Raw genomic sequence first — 23,814 nt, 5'->3', positions numbered from 1 at the left:
TATTTGAGTCTGGATCTTGCCTGCTTTTTCATGAGATTATGATACATATTTATTGTGTGACCTGTAACATTTTCTAATACTTTTATTAGTGTAAGTCTTTCTTATTTAGTAAATATGAGCAATAGTAATCCTTAGAGCGTAAATATCATCTATACTGCTTACTAAAATAGTGAATCACAGGCCCGTACACACGATCAGACTTTTTGACAACAAACATGCAAATTAGCTGTTTTAAGGCAACATTCAACCGTCTGTGCGCTCCATCGGACAAACTTTTTTGGTTTTCTTCAGACAAATGTTAGCTGTGCGAACAGACAAACTTCTTGACAACATAAGTTCGATGGAGCAATGTCCGATTGTGTGTACTTTACAAACACGCATGCTCAGAAACAAAGCAAAAGATCAGACAACAATACAGAAGTTGACCAAAAGTGTCAGTAAAGAGCATAAAAACCACGTGATTTGGTGAAAGTTGGCTGAAAAAGTCCAATTGTGTGTATGCTTAACAAGTTCACGGCCAACGCCCGTTGTACAGAAATCCACGGGAAAGTTTGTTTAAAGTCCGATCCTGTGTATGAAGTAATGGTCAAGTGCTGCGCTGTTAATGAAATATAGGTAAGGTGCTACAACCAATAAAAGACTGTATGCAATAACTAAGTATCTGTATAAATATATACTGTGATAATCCAAATAAAGAAAGTATCTGTGTAAATGTAAACAGTGATAATCAAAATATGAATGTAATTAAACAATAATCAATAAGGATATATATTGTGCAAAGAATATAAAGTCCCATCTGTACACAGAAAATTCAAATAAGTGTTGTAAAAACTCAAAATATGGGTGGTGATACTAAAACGATCCACCGTAATAGAAGCAATGGTGCAAATAAAAAAAATATATAAAATCCTATAAGTCCATGAAGAGTCCAAAGAGTGCCGTAGATACTGGAAAAACAAGTGATTTGTCTGAAGATAACCACCACCTTATGGAATGAGGCTTATCGGAAGCGATGGACCCAACTAGGCTTATGCCCACTGAGTCATTAAGGCTTAAAGTGGAAGTAAACTCCCCTATCGTTTTCAGCCAAGGAAGCTGCCATCTTTGCCTTAGTTTAATCTTCAACTGCTATGGTGCTGCACATGTGATTTGTTATGACACCAGCCATTGGATGGTTTGATAGTTTGGCTGAGAGCACAGCCAATGTGCAGTTAGCATTCCCGGCATGCCTTTTTTTTAACTGTTTAAATCGATGGGTTTACTTCCACTTTAACGGTGTAATCACACCTGGGGATGTTATATCTCCAAACTTCCATACACATCAGGCATTAGACTCTTCCATATGTGGATTGTAAAGAGATCTGAATATAGTAGCCAGGTATACACAGTGAGTCTCTCACAGGTTACATATACCAAAAAAGGAGGAAATGGAGCAACATAGTGTATTACCGTTATATAAAAAAAGTTTATTCAATAAAAAATGGGTACTCACATGTGAGAAGACATAAAAGGCATGTACATTAAAATTCTGGCAACACAGTGGCATCAGCAAACCTCGGCCGATGCGTTTTGCCTTAATAAGGCATCATCTGGGGATGACAATCCTGTGTATGAGGCTCTAGAGTGAAAAACTGTCTCTATCAAGAAAAAAAAAGAGTTCATTTTTTTCCTTAATTTCATAAATTTTGCTAAAACCAAGATACAGTACATACCCGACATTATAATAAAAAAAAAAAGCAAATAAAACACTAATGGGAAATAAAGCAATAAAGGAGCAACCATATACAGTAGGCAATGTCCTTTGGTTTCAGTACAGAGTGTCATACCACAGATTTTATTATAAAGAATCAAGGATGGAGAAATAGTGAATAATTAAGCATTCACAAGGCCAAAGACATGTGCACTGGGTGTGCCGGATGTGCCCAGGCACAGCCTAATACTCCCTGTGCTCTGTTTGTGCTTTCGCTGCCAGTGCTAGTGCTGACTGTTGCAAAATGTGTAACTCGCGGTCACCACTGCAGTCGTGTCCAGCCAGCAAAAGCAGCTGTGCTGTGAGTGGGAGATGATTAAGCAGGGACTATGGACCACGGCCATGGAGTAATCCAGCTCCAGGTCCTGCAGGCACCGGCAGAGTAATATACATCTGCACTCCATCTGCCCTCCGGCCTCTCTCTTCCTTCGAGGTAAAATCGAGGTGAGACGTGAGACTGAGCACTAAGCAGAGCAGACACATGGACCAAAAAAAAGCAACAATTTAACCCCCCTGGCAGGATTCCTGAGTCTGGCTTGGGGTGGAATTTCAGTACCATAAGCGGTAACCCCGAGCCAGACTCAGGATCACATTACAGAATACAGGGAGAGTTACTTTACCTTGTCCCCTGGATCCTGTGATGTCCTCTCCGCTGTGTGCGAGCCGTCCTCCGCTTGATTCCCACAGTGCCTGAGTGCCGCTGAGCTCCAGTCCCTGTGACATTACGATGCATGGGAGCGGAGATCGGCACCAAATTCAAAACATTTAAAACACACAATACACATACAGTACTGTAATCTTACAGATTACAGTACTGTATAAAAAATGACACCTTGGCAAAATTGTGAAATTTTAGCATTAACCACTTGCCGTCCGCCCTATAACAAATAGACGGTGGCAAAGTGGTTGCATAATCCTGACCGGACGTCATATGACGTGATCAGGATTATGAGCCGCTGCGCACACCCGGGGACGCGCATCGCGGCGATTGTTGTTGCGGGGTGTCAGTCTGACACCCGGCAACTACGATCTTGGTAAAGAGTCTCCGACGGAGACTCTTTACCACGTGATTAGCCGTGTCCAATCACGGCTGATCACAGTGTAAATAGGAAAAGCCGGTGATCGGCTTTTCCTCACTCGCGTCTGTCAGACGCGAGTAGAGGAGAGCCGATCGGCTGCTCCTCTGACAGGGGGGGTCTGTGCTGATCGATTATCAGCACAGCCCCCCCCAAGGATGCCCATACTGGACCACCAGGGACGCCACCAGACCACCAGGGATGCCCAGGACAAGGTATGCCACCCTAGACCACCAGGGATTCCAGTCAGTGCCACAATGGATGCCAATCAGTGCCCATAATGGATGCCAATCAGTGCCCACAATGGGCATCACTGATTGGCATGCATTATTGATTGGCACTGATTGGCATCCATTAGTACAATATATTATAATACAATGCCGCCTATCAGTTCCCATATGTGCCGCCTATCAGTGCCCATCCATGCCACCTATCAGTGCCCATCCATGCCCACCTGTGCCGCCTACCCATGCCCACCTGTGCCGACTAACCCATGCCCATCTGTGCCACCTATCCATGCCCATCCATGCCAATCCGTGCCAGCTATCAGTGCCAATTTGTGCCACCTATCAGTGCCCATCTGTGTTGCCCATCAGTGCCACCCAGCAGTGCCGCCTATCAGTGTCACATATTGGTGTCCATCAATGCCACCTCATCAGTGCCACTTCATTGGTGCCACCTCATCAGTGCCCATCAGTGCCGCCTTATCATTGCCCATCAGTGTAACCCCATAAGTGCCCATCAGTGAAGGAAAAAACGTACTTATTTGCAAAGTTTTGAAACTGAAACAAAAAAAAACATTTTTTTTTCAAAACTTTCTGTATTTTTTTATTTGTTTAGCAAAAAATAAAAACCGCAGAGGTGATCAAATACCACCAAAAGAAAGCTCTATTTGTGGAAAAAAAATGATAAAAATTTCATTTGGGTACAGTGTAGCATGACCGCGCAATTGTCATTCAAAGTGCGACAGCGCTGAAAGCTCAAAATTGGTCTGGGCAGGAAGGTGTTTAAGTGCCTGGTATTGAAGTGGTTAATATTAAAAATATGACTGATCATGCCAAAAAAACTCTTTTATTTAAGGATAACATGAAGCCATTTATTATCTTTTTTGTGTCACAGCCATTTATTATCACATAGTTGTTTGGATCCATTTTACATCATAATGATAACAGAAATCACCCAAATGGCCCTGATCAAAAGTTTACATATCCTGGAATTTTTGGCCTTGGTACAGACACAGAGGGTGGCACCCACAGGTTAAAATGGCAATTAAAGGTTAATTTCCCACACTTGTGGCTTTTTAAATCACAATTAGTGTTTGTGTATAAATAGTCAATGAGTTTGTTAGCTCTCACATGGATGCCCTATGCAGGTTAGACACTGAGCCATGAGGAAGTAGGAAAGAACAGTCAAAAGACCTGCGTAACATGGTAATGAAACCTTACAAAGACGGAAAAAGATATAAAAAGATATCCAAAGCCTTGAATATGCTAGTCAATATATTTACTTAAACTATATTTTGAATGATTTTTAAAGTTATCCTATGCAAATCAAAGGTCACACCTTTAATCTACATGTGAATGAAATAGCAAATGCAATGAAACAATACATTGATTTGTTGTATGTATTTAATAACATTTGCAGATCATGTACTAGTGTCAATACACATTACTCCATTTTGACAGCTGATCCTGCTGTGTAATACAAAGCAATTTGACAGCCTTTGACAGATTGCTGGTAAAAGCAACTTTACTTTTTGTTTGGATACTTGCCCAGATCGCGGACTTAACCTGCACCTGGTTCATCAGAGGGAGGTTTTGTCTCACCTGGAGTGGTGTAATACTGCTTTCTCTCCAAACAGTTGGAACAGTGGCAGGGGAAGAGGAGCTGGACATTACAGATGTATTCTAAAAAGTTTGTTCATGTTTTTTAGACATTTTTATTTTGTTCAAAATCCTCAAGTGGTTATTGATGTTATTTGACCACTGTCCATTACATTGATATGTGGTGAAAAGAGTAGGTCCATTGTGAAATGTGCCCCCCCCCCCCCCACTCCCTTACCAAATCTAGGTGTGAACCCAACCCTAAGCACTGGACTAGCTGACTTTATTTAAAGGCAAGGCCATATGTCCTGTATTTCTAATTCCAGTCCTGGGAAAAGTTTTAAATATAGTACATGTTTTGAATTGCTGCTGAATTAACATTAGTAGAGTATGTTTTATATCCTGCATACTATATTTCATTTATATATGCTATGAAAATGCCTAAGGTTAATAGAATCTAGTTTATAAGAAAAAAATACATTTCTATGAACACAGCCTAGTCACATCCTCAAGTGAATTTTATTAATCCTTGGGAATTTTATAGCCCATGAAAAAATGATTAAATGGCATCCTTTAGCTATATGAAGTAAAACTCTTGCTAAGGATACATGGCATAGAAGGGTTAACACTGTAAATGGCGTGTCAATACTTTTGCTGAATATTATTAAAAATATGTACCTACAGAATGCCATGCAAAAAAGAGTTATAAAGGCATCCCCTGGTGGATAGGAATATCAGGGTATTTAAAATAATGTCTGTGTATTATACTGACAGCTAATACTTGAACAGCTACAAGTTCATAAAATTATAGTGGACAAGCAGAGCTGAATATTCCATCTAACTTGTCACATTTCAGAAACATTTGCACAACTGTTAAAGATTGTCCATATAGATTTTGGGCATGTGCTACTTGTTAAATGACCTATTAGTTCTTGCAGAATAAGTAACATAAGTATGTTGTGTCTGGTATATTGACTTAATCTGATACTAATGCATTGACAGGCTGCCTAAATATTGTACTGCACGTCTACAGTGGTGTCAGCAACTGTTAAACTAGTGTCGTACAGGTCTCTCAGCTGTAATGAATGAAAAATATAATTTGCTGTTATTTAGAATTGTTTTTCTGCTTCATTCATGCAATGCACTTGCCTATGCCCCCTACACAAGAACCGTGTGTGTCTACTCAGCCTGACTTTGGAGTAAGCCCACATGTTTGCCCCCATGTCAAGGGGTTTGCTATAGAGCACAATGAAGATATTTGCCAGCACACCATTGAGCGACAAAGTAGCGCCTAAACTGATTTTTAATTGCATGATCACATCACAGAGTAGTTCAACGTTTTGGAGCCACGCAGGGTCCCTTCATCAGGCAGTGAAAAAGGGGCCCTGCATGGCTCCGAAATGTTGCTCTACTCTGTGATGTGATCATGCAATAAAAAATCAGTTTGAACGCTACCTTGTCGATCCATGGTGTGCTGGCAAATATCTTCATTGTGACTTTTTGAACCAATTTCCAGCTGGTCATTGCTGCAGCACCCAAATCCTTTAGAGCTTTAACCAGGAATATATGTACAATGGGATTATGGAGTATTACTTGTTATGGGGGCAGATACAGAAGCGGAGGAGCAGAAAAAAAGCATTTCCAACTGCTTTAATGTTTATGTCTGGACAAAAAAAAAGAATGTAGTAAATCTCTATAATTCATGTTTCCACTACAAGTACAGAAAAATATTTGTTTATCTGCCAGAAGCCCAGTGTTCTAGTGTCCTGTCTGAGTTGACATTATAGTGCCTCTGATGCACTGAAATATTAAGCAGTGTTATCAGCTTAGTTTTGGCCTGCTGGGTTAGAGGGCAACACCACCCATCTGCATAGCATAGGGGGAGGATTTCTGAAGCCCAGCAGGTGAGACCTGAGCAAAATGTTAACACTGCTTGGCATTTTAGTGCAGCAGAGGCACTGTGATATCAACTCAAAAAGGGAGATTAATTATTTGTATTAAAGTAATTCTAAAGCTTTATTTTTTTATTTTTTCATAAAAATAACAAACAAGCCTATAATTACTTGCTCTGTGCAATGGTTTTGCCCAAAGCAGCCCTGATCCTCTTTTACTGGGTTCCCCCGCTGGTGCTCCAGGTTCCTCATGTTGATGGGTGCCCCCATTGACACAGAGAGCAGGACTTCGACCTGCTCCCCAATCCCATGTCACCAGATTTGATTAACAGCAGCAGAAGGTTTTTCACCTTAATGTATAGAATGCATTGAGGTGAAAAACCTTAGACTTTTGAACCACTTTAAGAGGAAAGATGATTATTTCACTAAGCTGCTAAGAGTGTTGAATGCTTTACCTGACACGTAGTAAAACTACATTTGTTGAGCATGTAGACCTATTATACTGGGTATTTACAGGTTCTAGGTACCCTTTAGCTATACCCATTTTGCAGGAAACAGTTTTGAGAGTGGAGAACTTTTAGCAAATCAAAAATACTGCCTTCTCTCAATGCACGCTGTCATCAGGGACAGCATTGTATGTACTTAACATGTATATGGTTCACAATATCAGTTAAGATTTTAAGTTTGCTGCGTGGACTATTACCGGCATGTTCTTGCAAACCTGCAAACATTGAGGTTTTCTTTCAACTACTTATAAAATGATGCAACAATAAGATTCACAGAGCATCTGCAATTTGCTATACCTTGGAAATTCGATGGGTCACTACTCACCGACCCTATTAGTTCTTCCACAATCAACACCAATACTTCTTTGAAACTAACAATACCCCTGACACAAACCCCATGACTCAATAGAAAGCACATCAATGTATGATCAGAGGTATACTATTGAAAATGGCAGCAACCCGCAAGCGAACTGAGCAAGATTTGATCAATGCCCTTCTGAAGCTAATCCATAACCTTGAAAAAGCTAATAAATTGACTAAAGCGCGATGCACCCAAATAGAATTAGCTCAAACAAGGGCCTGACTCAGGGAGGAATTAAGGAGAAAAGACAAAAAAAATAATGTCAAAAAGTTTAGGAATTTAACGTGTATCCTCACAGGATGACTCTGTGGATTCACTAGTAGACATGTGCATTCGTTTTCGTCCGAATGCATTTTTGTCCGAATTTCAGGTATTTTCGTTTTAGTTTTGACAAATGATAACGAAAGCACAGAATCCGAAAATGAAAGATCCGACATAAATAAATGCTTTATTTTCATTTTCGTTGTTACAACAGTTCAATATAGAATAGGAGATTCGACGTGACTCTGACAATAACAATCTGTGTCTATAGAACCTGTGGTCGAATGTGCCTAACCTTACCTCTATTAGTCCAAGATTATATAGAGAAAATATTCAACAGAGAAAAAAGATTTGACAGAGAGAAAAGATTCTGCAAGTTACTGTCCTATGAGAAAAATTGAATATGACCTCTAATGGTAAGAAGCAGAAATAAAAATATAGAAATTTGTACCTTCATCCAGAAATCAAATAGTATAGAAATTGGTAGCCTGATCCCCAACCAGGTTACCAGAAAATGGAGGCAGTTTGGACTATTACGGTACAGTAAAAACAGTACAATGAATAATGTAACAAAATTATAATTATAAAAGATACAGATGATTTTATTGATGCCAAAAAAAAACCAAATCATCGTTTACATATTAAAAGCATTACACGTATATCATCAGTGAGTAGTCACAATAAAACTGTTAATCACAGATATCAGTTTCCTCGACTAGTTTCGCAGACTTTTGCTGCTTCATCGGGAGGTTTATCTGTGATTAGATCAAAAAAACAATAAGGTAATCAAAACATTGAAAAAATGATAAAATATTACCATACAGCATCATAATTAGGAGGATCTTTAGAAAGGGTAGAGATGGGGAAAGAGCGGCACAGCTTACCCATGCTCTAGCAGGCTTCAAGCTCATAGTGCTACCACCTGATAAATAGTCCCCCGTGGAAACTCGGGGAAGCCACATAGTGTGATGATTGGGGTCTAGGTAGATAAAATGAAATAAAATAAAATAAAATAAATCAGTATACTATCAGCTTATCGGGGTAAAACAAGTGAGGTGAATGGATGTGAATGCGGAAAACGCATAAGTGAGACTAGTGGGAAAAAGGGAACAGTTGCGCTTGTGTACTGAGAATGTGTGAAAAAGGAAGAACAACAAATGAAAAGTGATGGTAAAAAAGTGAAAATTAGTGAAATTTAAAATGAGGAAACGGTAAAGGTGATGAAACAAAATAAGGAAGAAATAAAGTGATCGCTATGTGATGAAGGGGTGGGGTTAGAAGGGGAGAATAGAGATGGGGGAAAAAAGGAAACATAGGGCAAGAAAAGGGGGAGATAGGGAAAGAGGGGGTGAAGAGAAGAAAGGACAAACCCATTAGAAAAAGGGGGAGAATAAATGAGTGAAGGGAAAGAGGAAGGGAAAGGGAAGGTAGGAAGAGGGACGTGTGAAAAAAGGGGGGGAAGGAAAAAGGGGGGTGGGGGAAAGGGGAGGAGGGGAGGGAATGGGGACAGTGGGGACGAGAGTGAAAAACAAAAGTGTGCAAAAAGGAATGAGTGAAACAAGTGTGAAATAAAGTAAAATGAAGTGAGTAATCACACACACGCATGCGCACTGGACTTTTTTTCCTGCATAAATTACACTTTGTGCAGGGACAGTTCTAAGCATGGGAAACATGTGCCCCTTCACAGGTATACTATAGACACCCCCCAGGTACGACATTTAAAGGAATATTACACTTTTATTGTTTCACTTTAATCATTATTAAAATCACTGCTCCCGAAAAAACGTCAGTTTTTAAAACTTTTTTGCATTGATACATGTCCCCTGGGGCAGGACCCAGGTCCCCAAACACTTTTTAGGACAGTAACTTGCATATTAGCCTTTAAAATTAGCACTTTAGATTTTGAACGTTGGAGTCCCATAGACTTTAATAGGGTTCTAAAGTTCACACGAAGTATACTAGCTCCGTCTAATCTCCTTTATACATTCGACAGACACCATAAGCCTTCAAAGACAGATTCAATCGTAATTCATGTGGATTTTCGGATGAATGCAATTTTTGAACGAAAAACAAAATAAATAAAAACGAATTTCGGGAGTAACTAAATTAATTAATTTTTCAGACGAAAACGAAATTACGAAACAAAATATTTTACTCTGCACATGTCTATACACTAGTAACAATATGTCATTGTCCCGATAGGCGGTTTAGTTAGGCCTTTTTCCTCATCGGGGACTACACGCACGGCTCTGTCTCCCTAACCCTCTTCATTTATACTGATTATTGAAGGTAAGGTGTTTCACTGGTTAATTTCACAGTGTTAATTGCCAGTTTAGACTGCTGTAATAAACTACCTTCTATCAAAAGTGTGTTGTCATACTACAAGTCCCGGTTATTATGGTTACCAACCATTGTCATTTATAGGCCTGTTTTAGCCATTGGTAAGCCCTTTCTTTTTGTTATACTCTCTATCTATCTATCTATATATATACATATATATATACATATATATATATATATATATATATATATATATATATATATATATGTATACACATATATACACACACACACTTATATATATATATATATATATATTTATATATATTCGTTTCTATCCGCTGGCCATTTTTGGCATATATATTTTATATATATATATATATATATATATATATATATATACATATATATATATATATACATATATATATATATATATATATATATATATATATATATATATATATATATATATATATATATATATATAAATATATATATATATATATATATATATATATATATATATATATATTGTACAGGACGCCAAGGTTGGGTCCTGAATCATGGTAGGCCTCAGGGGGTCACCCAAAAAATGGGTGATGGATTCCGGGTATAGTTTTTGGGAGAAGACTGATTCGCGGTCCTCTCTATGATTTTGAGAGAGATAGTTGGGACCCGGAATTTGGGAGGCTTTAAAGTGACATTTGGGTGGGAAAGAGCCTCCCTCCCTGACCACAGGGATTTGGCCCACAGGGGGTTAACGGCCTCCAGGAAGACAGACAGCCCATTAGACAGGAAGTGGACAGAGAGGTGGTGGTGAGGAGGAGAAGGAGATGAACACCTGTCTGAGGAGCTGTCTGGCTGTGTTGTTATATTTGCTATTTGCTATTTGCTGTTTGCTGTTTTGGAGGCTGCAAAAAGACCTCTGCAAGGACTCTTTTTGGTGAAGACCTATCTACAGAACTGTAGGTGCTTTTCTTTTTGTATTATTTTGTGCTGAAGATAAGCGGACTTTAATTTACAGTTTTTACATGCTGAAGAAAAGCTTTATTTTTGATTTAACCAGTTGCCGACCGCCGCACGCCGATGTACGTCGGTACAATGGCACGGGCAGGCATAAGGACATACATGTACGTCCCTTGCCTCCCGCGGGTCGGGGGCCTGCGGCGGTCGGTATTCGTACGGGAGCGATCCCGGACGAGGGGACGGCCATTCATTCATGGCCACCCCCTCGCGATCGCTCCCGACGAATAGAAATCCCCGGTGACATCACTTCCTCTCCTGTAATGTAAACACAGGAGAGGAAGTGATGTATTCTCTCCTCCGTGTCGGTATTTTTCGTTCAGACACGGAGGAGAGCGGATCAGTAAGTTGCACCAACACTTACACACACAGTAGAACATGCCAGGCACACTCACACCCCCCCTTTACCCCCCGATCACCCCCCCAATTACCCCTGCCCCCCAGTCACAGTGACACCAATGTCATTTTTTTTTTTTTTTTTTTTTTTTTTGCATTGGTGTCATTTGTGACTGTAATAACTGTTAGGGCAGTTAGAGTTAGCCCCCTTTAGTTCTAATGTACCCCCCTAACCCCCCCCAATAAAGGTTTAACCCCGTGATCACCCCCCGTCGCCAGTGTCACTAAGGCTGGGTTCACATTGCAGCGGTTTATGAGAACGAATGTGATTCGCACCGCACTGCAGTGCAAATCACATCCGATCTCTGTGCGATTCGAGTTCAGCCATTCGCCGCACCCGCCGCACCCGCCACACCCGCCGCACCCGCCGCAAATTCGCACGGGACCCTTTTTTTGGCCCGCAGCAGAATCGGATCGCATGGGTGTTCACACCATGCGATCCGAGTTTGCAGATCGCACTGCGATATGCGAACTGATCTGGGGGTGTCAGTAACATTTCACTGACACTCCCAGCAGTTCGCATAGGGCAGTGTGAACTGCCGCCGGGAGGCATGCGATGCGGGAACCCGCCGCGGATTCGCGGCGTTTCCGCATCGCTCCAGTGTGAACCCAGCCTAATAAGCGATCATTTTTCTGATCGCCGTATTAGTGTCACAGGTGACGCTAGTTAGGCAGGTAGGTATTTAGGTTCGCCGCAGCTTTTTATAGCGCCAGGGACCCCCATATACTACCGCATAAAGCCCCCTGATTGCCCCCTAGTTAACCCTTTCACCAATGATCACCATATAACTGTTACAGGTGACGCTGGTTGGTTAGTTATTTTTTTATAGTTTCAGGGCACCCGCCATTTATTACCTAATAAAGGTTTAACCCCCTGATCACCCGGCGGGTGTCATTTGTGACTAATAACTGTTAGGGCAGTTAGGGTTAGCCCCCTTTAGTTCTAAGGTACCCCCCTAACCCCCCCAATAAAGGTTTAACCCCGTGATCACCCCCCGTCGCCAGTGTCACTAAGGCTGGGTTCACATTGCAGCGGTTTATGAGAACGGATGTGATTCGCACCGCACTGCAGTGCAAATCACATCCGATCTCTGTGCGATTCGAGTTCAGCCATTCGCCGCACCCGCCGCACCCGCCGCAAATTCGCACGGGACCCTTTTTTTGGCCCGCAGCAGAATCGGATCGCATGGGTGTTCACACCATGCGATCCGAGTTTGCAGATCGCACTGCGATATGCGAACTGATCTGGGGGTGTCAGTAACATTTCACTGACACTCCCAGCAGTTCGCATAGGGCAGTGTGAACTGCCGCCGGGAGGCATGCGATGCGGGATCCCGCCGCGCATTCGTGGCGTTCCCGCATCGCTCCAGTGTGAACCCAGCCTAATAAGCGATCGTTTTTCTGATCGCCGTATTAGTGTCACAGGTGACGCTAGTTAGGCAGGTAGGTATTTAGGTTCGCTGCAGCTTTTTATAGCGCCAGGGACCCCCATATACTACCGCATAAAGCCCCCTAATTGCCCCCTAGTTAACCCTTTCACCAGTGATCACCATATAACTGTTACAGGTGACGCTGGTTGGTTAGTTATTTTTTTATAGTTTCAGGGCACCCGCCATTTATTACCTAGTCTCACTAGTGTACCCCTAAATTTAGGGGTGTCTACTTTCCAAAATGGGGTCATTTGGGGGGGGTTTGTGCCATCTTGGCATTTTATGGCCTTCAAAACTGTAACGCCCTTAGAAAGCCTGAAGGCGGTGCTTGGTTTTCGGGGCCCCGTACGCGGCTAGGCTCCCAAAAAGTCCCACATATGTGGTATCCCCGTACTCAGGAGAAGCAGCAGAATTTATTTTGGGGTGTCATTTCACATATGCCCATGGCATGCGTGAGCAATATATCATTTAGTGACAACTTTGTGAAAAAAAAAAAAAAAAAAAAAAAGTTTGTAATTTTCCCGCAACTTGTGGCAAAATATAAAATATTCCATGGACTCAACATGCCTCTCAGCAAATAGCTTGGGGTGTCTACTTTCTAAAATGGGGTCATTTGTGGGGGTTTTGTGCCATCTTGGCATTTTATGGCCTTCAAAACTGTAATAGGTAGTGAGGAGTGAAATCAAAAAATTACGCCCTTAGAAAGCCTGAAGGCGGTGCTTGGTTTTCGGGGCCCCGTACGCGGCTAGGCTCCCAAAAAGTCCCACATATGTGGTATCCCCGTACTCAGGAGAAGCAGCAGAATTTATTTTGGGGTGTCATTTCACATATGCCCATGGCATGCATGAGCAATATATCATTTAGTGACAACTTTGTTAAAAAAAAAAAAAAAAAAAAAAAGTTTGTAATTTTCCCGCAACTTGTGGCAAAATATAAAATATTCCATGAACTCAACATGCCTCTCAGCAAATAGCTTGGGGTGTCTACTTTCTAAAATGGGGTCATTTGTGGGGGTTTTGTGCCATCTTGGCATTTTATGGCCTTCAAAACTGTAATAGGTAGTGAGAAGTGAACTCAAAAATTTACGCCCTTAGAAAGCCTGAAGGCGGTGCTTGGTTTTCGGGGCCCCGTACACGGCTAGGCTCCCAAAAAGTCCCACATATGTGGTATCCCCGTACTCAGGAGAAGCAGCAGAATTTATTTTGGGGTGTCATTTCACATACGCCCATAGCATGTGTGAGCAATATATCATTTAGTTACAACTTTGTGTAAAAAAAAATAAAAATTTTTTTTTTTGTCATTATTCAATCGCTTGAGGCAAAAAAATAAAATATTCAATGGGCTCAACATGCCTCTTATCAATTTCCTTAGGGGGTCTACTTTCCAAAATGGGGTCATTTGGGGGGGTTTTGTACTGCCCTGCCATTTTAGCACCTCAAGAAATGAGATAGGCAGTCGTAAACTAAAAGCTGCGTAAATTCCAGAAAACGTACCTTAGTTTGTAGATGTGACAACTTTTGCGCAAACCAATAAATATACAATTATTGACTTTTTTTTTACCAAAGACATGTGGCTGAATACATTTTGGCCTAAATGTATGACTAAAATTGAGTTTATTGGATTTTTCTAATAACAAAAAGTAGAAAATATCATTTTTTTTCAAAATTTGCGGTCTTTTTACGTTTATATCGCAAAAAATAAAAATCGCAGAGGCAATCAAATACCATCAAAAGAAAGCTCTATTTGTGGGAAGAAAAGGACGCAAATTTTGTTTGGGTACAACATTGCATGACCGCGCAATTACCAGTTAAAGCAGCGCAGTGCCAAAGTGTAAAAAGACCTCTGGTCATTTACCAGCAAAATGGTCCGGTCTGAAAGTGGTTAATTATAAATAAATATATTTTGGTTTCACCTGACAACGGTTTATGCACTTAATCCCGTGGAGCTAGTATCCCCAAACTTCACAACTGGTGGAGAATGCGGGCAAAAGTGCATTTGCAGCCGCAAAAACCGTTTAAAAACTGACATTTAAAAGAGACTGTGTACAAATTGCATGTCTTGGGTGAAGCCAGCCCAGACGCTGCAAGCAGCAGGCAAAGACATGGAGGAGGTCATCAGGGCTTTGGCACAAGCCACCGTGACCCAGCAGCAAGCTACCGTGACACAGCAGCAAGCTTTAGCAGACACAAACCGTCGCCATGAGGAAGCGATGGCTCAGCAGCAGGAAAGCACACGGCTGCTAGCCGCCCAGTTTACTGCTCAGCAGGAGTCCACTCAAGCACAGGTGGCTGCCTTGCAGGAGGCAGTACAGCGGCTGGCTCAGGGACGTGAACAAGTGGCTGTTGCCGCTGGCAACCAGGTGTCTGTGAGGGCCAACCATTTTTTACAAAAATTAACGCCCAGCGATGATGTAGAGGCCTTTCTCACCACCTTTGAGAGGATAGCGGAGAGAGAGGGGTGGCCCCGTGACCAATGGGCCGGTATTATCTCCCCTTTCCTCACCGGTGACCCGCAAAAGGCCTATTTTGACCTCCCAGTAGAACATATCAGCGACTATGAACGTCTGAAGGCAGAGATCCTGGCCCGCCTAGGAGTGACCACAGCTGTCCGGGCTCAGAGGGTGCATCGCTGGCGGTACAAGCCTGACCGACCACCCAGGTCGCAAATGCATGAACTGGTTCAGCTGGTTAAAAAATGGCTGCAGCCAGAAAAACTGTCAGGCCCACAGATGGTGGAACGAATAGTAATGGACTGGTACCTGTGGTCCCTGCCAGATGACCTACAGCGCTGGGTAAGCCATGGAGACCCCGCAACCGCTGACCAGCTGGTGGAGTTGGTGGAAAGGTACACCGTGGTGGAGGACTTGCTTGGGCCTGCCAGGCGTAAGGAACCCACACCAAGGGCAACCAGACCAGCCATAGCGCCTAGGAGAGAAGCCCTGCCAGATGCTGGGATCCGCAGAACCGCATCATCTGCTACAGAACCTCGAAGGGTGGTTCCTGTCCCAAGAACAGGAGACCTACAGTGTTGGCGATGTCGGTCCTGGGGACATACCCGGGCACAATGCCCATTTCAGGAGGAGCCTATGGGCTGCGGAATTGGTCAGAGAAGCTCCTACGTGCAAAGAGTCTACACCACTCACCTGGATCCAATCGCAGGACAGTTCGAGTGTGAAGTGTGGGTGAACCACCTTCCTGCCAGGGCGCTACTGGACTCTGGTAGCATGGTAACATTGGTACATGCCAGGGTGATTGGGAGACTTGGCCCTGTAAGGAAAACCCTACGGATAGTGTGCATCCATGGGGACACCAAGGAATACCCCATGGTTTCAGTGACTGTGTCCTATGGCCATATCTCAGTGACCCAAGAGGTCGGGGTAGTGAGAAGTCTAATACATGACATTATAGTGGGGCGGGACTGTCCACTATTTTTCGAACTGTGGAGCCAGGTACAGATGGGGCTGCCAGGACAGCCAGGAGAGTCTGAGGAACATGGGCCTGAAACCCCCACAACTCACCCCACTGATACAAAGATACCTATTATTGATAAAGATACTGTAGAGAATGTTAAGTTGAAGGATGTGTCTGTTTCAGGTTGCAAAACCGAGTTAAACTCTGAGGGGAGGGAAGACTTCCCGTTACAGGTTATGCTGGGGGAGGATGACGAGGACCTCTCCCCATTGCAGTCCCCGGTTGAGGAAAGTGAAGGGGAAACATCCTCAAGGCCAGTACACCCAGATCTAGATGTACCCAGGGGTGCGTTTGGCACCGCCCAGCTGCGGGATCCTACCTTGGTCAATGCCCGAGAACAGGTTTCTGTTGTGGATGGGGTCTCACAAATGCCAGGAGCAGACCAGAGGTTTCCTCATTTTGCCTTAAAGGGGGACTTGCTTTATCGAGTGGCTGAAAGCCGTGGGGAAACTATAGAGCAGTTGCTGGTTCCCCAACCGTATAGGCAGATGCTACTCTATCTAGCCCACAACGACGCACTGGGAGGACACTTGGGGGCAGAGAAAACAGAGGCCAGGATAACTGACCGGTTTTACTGGCCAGGGGTGAAAGTTGAGGTTAAAAGATATTGTGCATCTTGTCCCATTTGCCAGTTAACTGCCCCAGTGCCCCACTATAGAAGCCCTCTGGTACCCTTGCCAATTATTGAGGTTCCATTCGAACGGATCGCTATGGATCTCGTGGGACCCCTGGTAAAATCGGCAAGAGGGCACCAGTATATATTAGTCATCCTAGACTATGCAACCAGGTACCCAGAAGCAGTTCCTTTGAGGAAAACTTCCTCTAAAGCCATTGCCCGAGAACTATTTCAGATGTTTTCGCGAACTGGTTTTCCTAAAGAGATATTAACAGACCAGGGCACCCCTTTTATGTCAAAGGTGATGGCGGACCTGTGCAAACTGTTCCAAACTAAGCAGTTACGGACGTCCGTCTATCACCCGCAGACTGATGGCCTAGTGGAGAGGTTTAATAAAACTTTGAAGACCATGCTCAAAAGAGTCGTCCAGAAGGACGGGAAGGATTGGGATATGTTACTCCCTGCCCTTTTGTTTGCCATCCGGGAGGTTCCACAAGCATCCACGGGCTTCTCCCCATTTGAGCTAGTGTATGGGCGACGGCCTCGGGGGTTGCTGGATCTGGTAAAAGAAACGTGGGAAAGTGAGTCCTCCCCACACAAAACCATAGTAGAGCATATCTCTCAAATGCGAGAGAGGGTGGCTAAGGTGATGCCGCTGGTGAGGGAGCACATGCAGAGGGCTCAGGAAGCCCAAAGAAGGGTGTATAACCGGTCTGCGAAAGTCAGACAGTTTCAAGTAGGAGACCGGGTGGCTGTCCTAATACCCACAGTGGAGAGCAAGTTCTTGGCCAAGTGGCAAGGTCAATTTGAGATAGTGGAAAAAGTGGGGTATGTAAACTACAAGGTACACCAGCCAGGGAAAAGGAAACCATACCAGATCTACAACGTAAATTTGTTGAAACCCTGGAGAGACAGAGACCAGGTATCCGCAGTGGTAGCGGTACAGTCAGGAGACCATGCAGGGATCGACCTGGTGCAGGTGGCTGCTACCTTAACTAGACCCCAAACCAGCAAGCAAAGGAATTTCTTCAAAGAAATAGGGACATGTTTTCAGGGCTGCCAGGACTCACCAATGTCATCGAGCACGACATTGTAACTGACCCCAAGGTAAAAGTGCGGTTAAAGCCTTACCGTATCCCAGAAGCTCATAGAGTGGCAGTGTCTGAAGAGGTGAAAAGAATACTCGAGCTTGATGTCATTGAGGAATCGCAGAGTGAGTGGTCGAGTCCAATCGTGTTGGTACCCAAACCCAACGGCACTCTTCACTTCTGTAATGATTTTAGAAAACTGAATGAAATCTCCAAGTTTGATGCTTATCCCATGCCACGGGTAGATGAGCTCATTGAGAGGTTGGGGCCTGCCAGGTATATTACCACGCTGGACCTCACGAAAGGGTACTGGCAGATTCCCCTGACCAAGGAAGCTAGGGAGAAAACGGCCTTCTCTACCCCGGAAGGCCACTTCCAGTACAAACGAATGCCGTTTGGTTTACACTCTGCCCCGCTACATTCCAAAGGGCCATGGACAAAACTTTGCGTCCACATCATCGGTACGCTTCGGTTTATTTGGATGACATCGTCATCTTCAGCCCTGATTGGGAGTCACATCTTCCCCGAGTTCAGGCAGTTGTAGACTCCCTGAGAAGAGCAAGATTCACCATAAACCAAGAAAAATGTGCAGTTGGGGTGGAGGAAGCCAAGTACCTAGGGTACATTGTGGGTAGAGGGTTGGTAAAGCCCCAAATGAGCAAGGTGAAAGCCATACAGGACTGGCCCCGTCCCCTAACCAAGAAGCAGGTCAGAGCATTTTTGGGCATAGTTGGCTACTACCGGAGCTTTATACCCAACTTTGCCACCATTGCTGCTCCCTTGACTGACCTGACCAAAGGCAAAAAGTCAGTGATGATAAAATGGAATAACGATACCGAAAAAGCTTTTCAGAAGCTTAAGACGGCATTGTGCCAGGATCCGGTCCTTGTTGCTCCAGACTTTAATAAGGATTTTGTAGTACAGACAGATGCTTCAAATGAGGGGTTAGGAGCAGTCCTGTCACAGGTAATCAACGGGAAAGAGCACCCCATCGTTTTCCTGAGTAGAAAGCTGATGGCAGTGGAGAAAAACTACGCAGTGGTAGAGCGGGAGTGTCTTGCCATTAAGTGGGCCTTGGACTCCTTGCGGTATTTCCTCCTAGGCAGAAGGTTTCGCCTGGTATCCGACCACGCCCCGCTGACCTGGATAAGGCAAAATAAACACACGAATGCTAGAGTAACAAGGTGGTTCCTGTCTCTCCAGGAGTTCAATTTTGTGGTGGAGCATAGACCTGGGAGACTACATCAGAATGCTGATGCCCTCTCCCAGGTCCACTGTATGTTGTCAAATGGTGCCTCCAACACCTCCGCGTTGAGGCAGAGGGGGGGGATATGTACAGGACGCCAAGGTTGGGTCCTGGACGGGTACTATGTGGCGCCTATATTCGGGATGTGGTCCCTTTAAGGGAATCATGGTAGGCCTCAGGGGGTCACCCAAAAAATGGGTGATGGATTCCGGGTATAGTTTTTGGGAGAAGACTGATTCGCGGTCCTCTCTATATTTTTAAGAGAGATAGTTGGGACTCGGAATTAGGGAGGCTCTAAAGTGACATTTGGGTGGGAAAGAGCCTCCCTCCCTGACCACAGGGATTTGGCCCACAGGGGGTTAACGGCCTCCAGGAAGACAGACAGCCCATAAGACAGGAAGTGGACAGAGAGGTGGTGGTGAGGAGGAGAAGGAGATGAACACCTGTCTGAGGAGCTGTCTGGCTGGGTTTTTATATTTGCTATTTGCTATTTGCTATTTGCTGTTTGCTGTTTGCTGTTTTGGAGGCTGCAAAAAGACCTCTGCAAGGACTCTTTTTGGTGAAGACCTATCTACAGAACTGTAGGTGCTTATCTTTTTGTATTATTTTGTGCTGAAGATAAGCGGACTTTAATTTACAGTTTTTACATGCTGAAGAAAAGCTTTATTTTTGATTTAATTATAAATAAATATATTTTGGTTTCACCTGACAACGGTTTATGCACTTAATCCCGCGGAGCTAGTATCCCCAAACTTCACAATATACATATATATATATATATATATATATATATATATATATATATATATATATATAGTTTTGGGTACAATACTTATTTCTTGGCTTCCCCTTTTTTTTCTCTTTTTTTTGTTTTGTTTTTTACAGAATTTTACTATTTCAGTATTGGGGATTCTCTGTCAGATTTATTCCTACATGACCCCTACAATATATTACCTTGAAATATTCCATTACTTTGTAAGTATATATTTCTATGGAATATACTCTACAATATTCGATCTGAAACTGATTCTGATTTTTCTATCTATTTTTTTGTATATGTGGTTGTGTCCCCATGGGGGGGTTGTGTTCCATGCCCTCTGGTGGTCACTGGACTCGGGCTCCTTTCCTGCTAGATTCCATGGAAATGACCATTTCACTGTTTACATCGTTTTTGTTTAATGTATTGATTTGTATTACATTGATTTGGATTAGAATATAATATTTGGAGGTGTTATTTAAGTCCCTGGGGTCATGCATTATCACGATGTGTTTGTCAATCACGATTTTAACTTTATCCAATTAAAATTTCAAATATGTTTTATTTTATGTGTGTGTCTATAAACTCCATTTTCGAAATTCCTTATCTTCTTTCACAGAAGAAATTATGCTCTATGACAAAAGCTCTTGCAAGAACACAGCAATAAGAGTGGAAAATTCCTAGCTAGGGCTCTGAAATCTAAAAAAGCGAGCACCACAATTCGATCTTAGCGTATACCCACAGGACAAACGCTATCAAATAGCGATGATATTGCAAACCATTTTGCACAATATTGTGCAAAACTTTAGGACCTACCTGAACAAAAAACCCCTGATGATATAAGTTTGCGTGAATTCATCTCTAAAGACTTCCTTTCACAATATAGTCCGAAACCAAAATCTCACAAACAAGCACACAAAACAGATACCCCCATAACAACAGAGGAAAATAAAGTATTTATTAAACAAATAAAACTAGGAAAAAGCCCAGGCCTTGACGGCTTCTCCTTGACTTATTACAAAGCCTTTTCAGAATTAAATTCAGACCCATTTCTAAGTTCATTTAATCAATTATCTAAACCAAACATCCCAAGTAACAATCTTCTAGAAGCACACATCTCGGTCATTACCAAACCTGGAAAAGATTGTGAATTGGCCCAAAACTATCGCCTCATATGACGTCTGAACACTGATATAAAAAAAATGTCAAAAATCCTAGTGAATCGCTTACTCCTCTTGATCACAAAGCTAATAGCAAAAGATCAAGTAGGATTCATTCTAGGCAGAGAGGCTAGGGATAACACACTAAAAACACTTAACATTCATCACTGGCTTACCAAAATAAAATATCCTGCCTTTTTCCTCTCATTAGATGCTGAGAAGGCGTTTGGATGGTTGGCGTGAGACTACCTGGAAGCTGTATTACATGCACTAGGTCTCAGTGATCGATTTATATGCTACATATATAACTATACACTTACCTTACAGCAAGTCCAAGTAAATGGATTCTTATCAAGCTCCTTCTCCATCAAAAATGGCACCTGTCAAGGCTGTCCCCTTTCTCCCATACTATTCATTCTCACTCGCTAACCTTTCCTACACTGAATCTGCAAAAATGCAAATATTCAAGGAGTCATAGTTACATAGTTACATAGTTAGTCAAGTTGAAAAAAGACACAAGTCCATCCAGTTCAAGCACAAAAAAAAAAAAATAATAATAATAATAATATCATACAATCCCATATACCCAATTCTATATCCACAGTTGATCCAGAGGAAGGCAAAAAAAACCAGCAGAGCATGATCCAATTAGCTAAAGCAGGGGAAAAAAATCCTTCCTGATCCCCCGAGAGGCAATCAGATTTTCCCCAGATCAACTTTACCTATAAATGTTAGTACCCAGTTATATTATGTACAGTTGGGAAATAATCCAGGCCTTTCTTAAAGCAATCTACTGAGCTGGCCAGAACCACCTCTGCAGGGAGTCTACTCCACATTTTCACAGCTCTTACTGTAAAGAAACCTTTCCGTATTTGGAGATGAAATCTCTTTTCCTCTAGATGTAAAGAGTGCCCCCTTGTCCTCTTTGTTGACTGTAAAGTGAATAACTCGACACCAAGTTCACTATATGGACCCCTTATATATTTGTACATGTTGATCATATCCCCCCTTAATCTCCTCTTATCAAGAGTCATGATTGCTAATAAGTAATACAAACTAGCTGCTTTTGCGGACGACATCCTATTATTTCTCACAGAATCCCACAACACCCTACACAACCTTCTGAAATACTTCTGCCTATTCCAATTTATAGCACACTTTAAAAATAACTTCATAAAGTCGCACGCTCTGAATAAAACAGCATCTCAAGTCCTAAAATGTAAAAAAAAAGATTCCCATTCACTTGGCAATCAGACGCCATAATGCATTTAGGACACCTCTCCAAACTATATTAAAAAAACTACCAGCCTATTCTCAAGACCATAACGGAAAACCTAATAAAATGGAACAAAGCAAATTTTTCATGGTTTGGCAGAATGGCAATTATCAAAATGCATATTCTACCAGGTATTCTATACCTTCTCCAAACGACAGCTATTTATCTGCCGACCACTTTCTTAAAATCCGTTAAAAAAAATATGTAGAAAGTTTTTATGGAACCAAAGATGTCCCAGAATAATTTATGGCCAGCTAGCAATACCCAAAACCAAAGGAGCGATAGGTCTACCCGATTCAATATTACCACTGGGCTTGCCACCTGCAGCGCATAATAGATTGACATGTTCATTGCCAAATAAAGGATTGAGTAGGCTTAGATAACTCCTTCTCTAAACAACATATAAGCTGTTAACCATGGTTCCGATGTAACCATATAGCTAATGACCTAACAGAACATCCCAACATAGGACCATCCCTTCACTGCTTTACTGAAATTTGTTGAAAACCCAAACTTTCACTGTCTCCAGGCCCTCTATCTCCTTTACTAATGAATCCAGATTTTCCTCCAGGACTGACTTCCCACCCGCTTTCAAGCAACAAACTGGACATTGGCTTAAGAATTCATAACCTCCTCCAAAATGGTCTATTACACTCACATGATAACATAAATATACTCTGGGCCGAACCACACTTAAACACTCTGTACTATTTGCAAATGAAGCACTATGCATACTCTGTACAATTAAACCAAGCGCCTCAATGCCACATCATTTCAATTGTTCACAATATGTTATGGGAAAATACTCAAGCTGACGAAGGGAAGGCCTGCAAAGCCTGGTCCCCAGATCTACATGTAAACCTAAGAAATACCAACTGGAAAAAAATATACTGCCACATACGTAAAGGTTTCATCAATGTCTCTACTCAAGAGAACAACTATAAAATTGTATATTGTTGGTATCGCACCTCTCTATTCTACATACCTTTGATGCCTCAATTACAGATCAATGCTGGAGATGCCACCAAGCAACAAGCAACCTTTTATACATTTGGTGGGATTGTCCACTCATCCATTCGTTTTGGACAAAGATACATAAACAAATTTTAAAAAAATAACCACAAGCTCTCTTGATTACACACCCGTGCAATCCCTACTACACCACCATGTCTCAAAAGACAAGCCATACTATAAAGCACTAGCAATAAAGTTAATTAATGCAGCCAAACTGTGCATACCTAAACTATTGGGTACTCCCAGAGTCCCTTCTTTGTCAGACTGGTACAAACGCATGAACAAAATAGCTGTAATGGAAGAGTTCATTTTAATCTCACAGGACTCACAAATTCACATCTACGTGGGCTAATTGGAATCACTTCCAGTCCTCCATTGACTATCTA

This window comes from Lithobates pipiens, unplaced genomic scaffold (assembly GCF_037356315.1).
Source record: "Lithobates pipiens isolate NorthernLeopardFrog02 unplaced genomic scaffold, aLitPip1_a1.2 Scaffold_3, whole genome shotgun sequence".
NCBI classification, from domain to species: Eukaryota; Metazoa; Chordata; class Amphibia; order Anura; family Ranidae; genus Lithobates; species Lithobates pipiens.
This window is presented reverse-complemented; position numbering follows the sequence as displayed.